The sequence below is a fragment of the Salvia miltiorrhiza genome, chromosome 6, assembly GCF_028751815.1.
Source record: "Salvia miltiorrhiza cultivar Shanhuang (shh) chromosome 6, IMPLAD_Smil_shh, whole genome shotgun sequence".
Lineage (NCBI taxonomy): Eukaryota > Viridiplantae > Streptophyta > Magnoliopsida > Lamiales > Lamiaceae > Salvia > Salvia miltiorrhiza.
Window position 1 is genome coordinate 5,302,442 of NC_080392.1, and position 6,000 is coordinate 5,308,441.

The window sequence follows — 6,000 nt, forward strand, 5'->3', positions numbered from 1 at the left end:
ATTGGTAAGAGCCTAAACTATCAATTATGCTCCTTGGTAAGAGCCTAAACTATCAACGAAGCCCCCAAACACGAGCAAAATGATCATTCAAGTTGAATACTCCTTGACACGAGTATAAAATGTCTACAAATTCAAATTCAAGTGAAGACTCCTTGACACGAGTATAAAATGTCTACAAATTCAAGTTCAAGTGAAGACTCCTTGACACGAGTATAAAATGTCAACAAACTCAAATTCAAGTTGAAGACTCCTTGACACGAGTATAAAATGTCTACAAATTCAAATTCAAGTTGAATACTCCTTGACACGAGTATAAAATGTCTACAAACTCAAATTCAAGTTGAATACTCCTTGACACGAGTATAAACTGTCTATAAATTCAAAATTAAGTGAAGACTCCTTGACACGAGTATAAACTGTCTACAAATTCAAAATTAAGTGAAGACTCCTTGACACGAGTATAAAATATCTACAAATTCAAATTCAAGTGAAGACTCCATGACACGAGTATAAAATGTCTACAAATTCAAGTGAAGACTCCTTGACACGAGTATAAAATATCTACAAATTCAAGTTGAAGAATCCTTGATACGAGCATAAACTATCTTAATTTAAATTCAAATTGAAAAACTCTTGAATATGAGTATAAACTATTCACAAATTTGAATCCAAGAACTCCTTGATATGAGTATAAAGTATCTAATAATTCAAATTGTCGAGACTCGTTCATTTTCACGACAAGTCGTCTATGAACAAGTCTCGAGGGGGCATTTGTAGGCACGAAAATTTTATAAGAAAATAAATATATCTTATTGATTTTATATCTTTGTTTATTTTGGAATTTTATGAAATCCAAGACTAAATATGATATATTATTAATAAAGATATTACCATATTTCAAAAGATAGAGATCAATTTCTTTGGCAACAAGTCAACTCTAATATCAATCTTCAAGAGCCAATAGAATCGTGCCACGTCAGCCCTAAGTCCATAATCATGCGGGCTTTGGCCCAAAGCCTGACTCTTCCTACAACTATAAATAGGGGTCCTCATATCAATTCTAAACACACCAAAAATTATATTCAAGAGCTCAAGAGTTGAAGATAAATTCTCTACGAATTCTCTCCAACATTCAAGATGTTCTTCAAGGTGTCCCGACGAAGTTCTTTGGTGGAATCTTCTTAAAGTTGGAGTTGATCCGGAAACAAGGCGAGAGTCATCCACGTAGGCGTTATAAAGCTCGAAGCTCGACGCATACTTTGGAAGCAAGACGAAGTCCTCTACACCGACATATACTTTGGAAGCAAGACGAAGTCCTCTACACCGACATATACTTTGGAAGCAAGGCGAGAGTCATCCACGTAGGCGTTATAAAGCTTGAAGCTCGACGCATACTTTGGAAGCAAGGCGAAGCCCTCCACATCGGCGTATACTTTGGAAGCAAGACAAAGTCCTCCATGTCAACGTCATAAAGCTCAAAGATCAAGTCCAAGAAGATCGGAGGCATATTTCTCCAACAAATCTCAAGGACTACTCAAAGACTATCAAGAATCAAATTGAAGAGAAGAATCAGAGGAACAAATAGAGATAGCAACCCGCACAAATACATTTGATCTACAAATATTGAAATTGTACGCAATTTTGTATTTATTAAATTAAATACATAAAATTTGTGTTTACAGGTTCTTTCTTGAACCTCTCCCTATATATATAGGGGAGAGCTAAAATAAAAACACTTCTTAAAATCAATATATAATACGATTTAAGGATTCATGCGCTCTCCTTAATCCGGGGTCCTACGTGGCCTATCTAAGAATTCAAGATTTAAAATCCCTGCAATTCTAGAGCCTCTAGCTCAATTCTCTATCGCTGACGTGACAATATAATTCCACACGTAATAGTATATTTTAAAAATAATTTTAAATTGTACATTTAAGATTCTACACCACCTCCATCTCCATTCTAACGAGCCATCTAAATCTGTAAAACCTCTTCTCTCCCGTCTCCAACCCCTCCACCCACCGCGGCGAATCTGCCCCACCGTGCCCGTCGTCTCCATCCCTCCACGGCTCCACCTCTTCTCTCCCGTCTCCATCCCTCCACCCACCGCTGCGAGCTGCCTATGACCCCCACCGCGATTCACCGCGCCGGCACCCATCCTCTTTTCTCCCGTCTCCAACCCTCCACCCACCGCCGTAATCTGCCCAACCGTGCCCAGCCCCGCCCAACGCCGCGATCTGCCTCGCCGTCTCCTTCCCTCCACCCACCGTGCCTGGCCCCCGCAGCGATTTGCCCCACCGCGCCCCGCCCCTCCCACCGCCATGATCTGCTTCGCCAATTCTTCCTTCCCCCCACCGCAATTCGTCGTCCAGCCTCAAGTGACTCTCTCATTCCCCTGCCGCGGCGATTTGAAAGCACCCTCATCGATTCTCTTGACCTTCTCCTCCCCCTCATCGATTCTCTGACCTTCCCCTCCCCGCCGCCATCAGCCATGGTAAGTATTATTTTAGGAAACAAATTGAATGCGTTTTAGAATAATGAAATTTTGGAAATGACTTTAGTTGTGAATTGCCGCAGGAAACAAATTGAATGTGTTAGTCAACCATGGATTCGCCTCGCTGGCACCCACCACGAATCGCCGCGCCCCTAGATCCCAAAATCCTCACCGCCGATCTGCCCCTCCCACCACAGAAATCGATTTGCCACCTCCCTTCCTCCATATGGTAAGTATTAAATGTTTGACTATTTTAAATAAGAATGATTATTATTTTAGAAAGAGCAAATTTTGAAATGATTTTTTAACAATGGAAACTTAAACCCTAGATTTTTATGTTAATTAATTTTCGGTTGCTGCAAATTATGTAAATATAGAATGGTTATTAACTTTAGAAAGAAATTTTTTTGGAAAGAATTTTATCAAAGGAAACTTAAACCCTAGATTTTCATGCTTTGTATTTTAATCTGAATCATTGTTCATTGATATAGGACTTTCTTTGTTTCTTAGTCTTTGCCTGTTTCTGGATCCAACCGTCGAAAATTGATTCCAGCTTCCAATGAATCCATCTGCCCCGACTTCCAATGGTAATCTCGCTCTCCCTCTAAGTCGCCATAATTTTTCCCCAATCTCAATATATCTGATAAACTAATAAAGTTACTAGATGTTTCATAGTTTACGGAAGTTTTAGTTAATCTTAAAATTGAGTGCATGTGTTGCTTTTGTTCATGTGTTGTTTGTTGTCAAACTACGAATTAAATTTAGAGATGAAATTTTTGGTCCTTGTTCAGATACCATATCTTAAAAGTTTATCAGAATCAAAGTCTAAGAAATTCTGAACATTTATGTATTAGAACTTTATCACCCCAAATTGATAGCTTTGAGGTCTAATGGTCTGTATGATCCCAAAAATTGAAATGCTTTGTGGAGAGAATTGTATATGTGTTGATTGCTATAAGTTCTACTTGGACTCTATAGAGAGTAATCGAGATCCTATGCATGTATTAAGAAAATAAAGGATCAGTTTCATGTGTTAAATGTACTATGTTGTAGTCTTATACTCCATTGCAATTTTCAACTAGCATTTAAGAGCCTCCCACCTTCATAGCAAATATGTAATTTAGAAAATGTATACAATCAAAAGGTTGAAGGATTTATACAACTATATGTACAAATTGGATTTAATCAGTTTATAATTAAGAATAAACTATACTCTTTGTACTAATCATATTATCACTTTTATCAATTTTTTTTTTGCTTAGTTTGATTGTCCTCTTTGGCTTCTCACTTTATTGTTATGCTAATCAGAAACTGATTTTAAATTTTGGAATCAAAGGTGTGCGTCTTATTTTATTTATAATTCTCTTTTTGGAGTTTATAATTTAACACTTTCTGGAGTTTCTGATTTAATCATATAATAATTCGCTTTTTGGAGTTTCTGAACCAAACTACATATATTGACAAGTCCCCGTAGAGAACTAAGGCTAAAAAAAATTATTGCTGGAGTTATAATAAGTTATTCTAGGAAAACTACTTGCTCTGTTTTCATTTCTTTTCATGCAAATATAATACATATTCATTTGGCAATGTTGTCTGTCGATATCTGTTGGTTTATACCTTAGAAGTGTTTTTTGTGAGTGTGTTTTCTCCTTTAGTTATGTTCCTACTTAAATCTGACTTGTGTTTTCTGCCCTGCTGGTGCAATCTATAAAAAGTAGGTGTTCGGTTCTTTGTTGCATCAATTCCCTGGGTAAATTTTATTTGATCATCAATTTACTGAAAAGAAATAGCAGAGTTTTTTGAGGCCACATGTTTGAAGTGTAAACTTAATTGTATCTTTACTTTTCTGGTAATTGATAGTCATTCTAAAACTTCAAACCTTAAATGATTATATAATTTTTAGCTTTAAAGAGTGTGTTTGTATGTGTGTGTGTGTGTAAATTGCTCAGTAGAAATCGAAGTGAAGCAGCAATTATTTCTTCCCAGTTTCTGATTAGCATGCCTCATTGAAAAAGTCTTTATGTTTCTAATAGCTTTTACATGTTTTTTTGGCTTATAGTAGTTAGTTGCATTTTGCCCACTTAAGTTTGTTTTATAGATTAACTACTAAAATAGATGGATCCATAATTTGTTCTGCCTTAATTGCAAATATCATGCAGTAGCAATATATAATCGATGTTTGTTTATTAATTCTGAACAATATTGGATGTTAACGTGCATGGAGTTTTGTGGGTCTTGCATGCATTTTATCGTTCTCTATGCATGCTCACTATTTGTTTTTTATGGTTTTAGGTGATAAGTATGTAAATGGAGTGATAATTCCCTGCCAGTACCCAACTTATCAACTAAAGCAGGCTTGAAGTTTGAAATTTAAGAGCAAAGCTTATGTAAGAAAGAGAGATGGCCTTCCTGTTGAATCTGCTTGCTAATGAACTCTGACGAGGTATGCATATGCTTTTATGATAGGGTAATTTGGTTGTAACTTTATAATTGTTGAGGAAAATATATCCTTTAAGATATGTGCTTCATTATGCTCTCAAACGTATTTGGTCCTGCTACTGCCAAGTGCTTGGTCATTCTATTGATCCAACTTGATTTTTGTTTCCTGTCGTTCTAGGTTGCAAATTGCTATATGCGGATGTTGTTTCCCGTTGTTCTAGGTTGCAAATTGCTATGCGGGGATGTTGTTCTGGCATTTATAGCTTGGATTGGAGCTTAGTTTTCATAAGATGAGAGCTTTGTTTAAGTTATGAATGTAAGGTTGAATAAACTTATTGTGTTGTCAGTTATGTTTGAATGTAATGTTGGATGAATAATATTTGAATGTGATGTTGGATGAACAATGTTTGAGTTAATGTAAGACTTTTAGTATTAATGTATGTATTTTCAGTTTTCTATTATGAGTTTTTAGCATTAATGAAATATATATTCTATAAAAAATTTAAATAGAATTGCAAAAAACTATTGTAACATAATAAATAGGCAACAAGCAAACTTTGTTATCTATCAACAAATTGACAACAAACCATGACCTATTGTCTATCATCTATCAACAAATTGACAACAGGCCAAAAAATAGTCTATTGAAATTTTGTTTTTGTTTTTATTTTATTTCTCACACTGTGACGTGTGATGGTCATTAGGCAATGGAAAAGAAACCTAAGATGATAATAGAGAGAAGTATTCCAAATAGAATTCAAAGACAGTTGTTCCAAATAAAAAGAGGGCGAGGGGCTGGTATTTATCGTTATTTTCAAGCCTCGGCGGGTATTCGACGGGTAGTGTTGGAGGATACTCAGCGGGTGGTGGGTATCCGTGAGTCGCGTGTACGGGTGACAAATAATAGTGTACAAGAAGTTGAAATTTTCTCTAAAATTTGTTGCAGTTTTGTGATGATTTATTTGTGGGTGGTTTACTACATTTGTTGGGTTGTTGATTACAGGATGTCGACGCCGAGAAGCAGCAGCACCCCTACCTCCCAAGCCTCGACGGGTAGTGGTTGGCGG

The 6,000-nt window shown here is 36.4% G+C and overlaps 1 long non-coding RNA gene across 2 annotated transcripts; it reads left to right on the forward strand.

Moving 5' to 3' along the window:
• Window positions 1-1,931: 1,931 nt before the first annotated feature.
• On the forward strand, window positions 1,932-5,389 carry LOC130988165 (uncharacterized). Of its 2 annotated transcripts, none has more exons than XR_009089996.1 (5): window positions 1,932-2,494; window positions 2,578-2,723; window positions 2,986-3,081; window positions 4,787-4,937; window positions 5,112-5,389. It is a non-coding gene; the product is annotated as an uncharacterized LOC130988165 (long non-coding RNA). The 2 variants fall into 2 exon arrangements; XR_009089995.1 differs by having other exon boundaries at window positions 1,936-2,494; window positions 3,005-3,081.
• The last annotated feature ends 611 nt before the right edge of the window (window positions 5,390-6,000 follow it).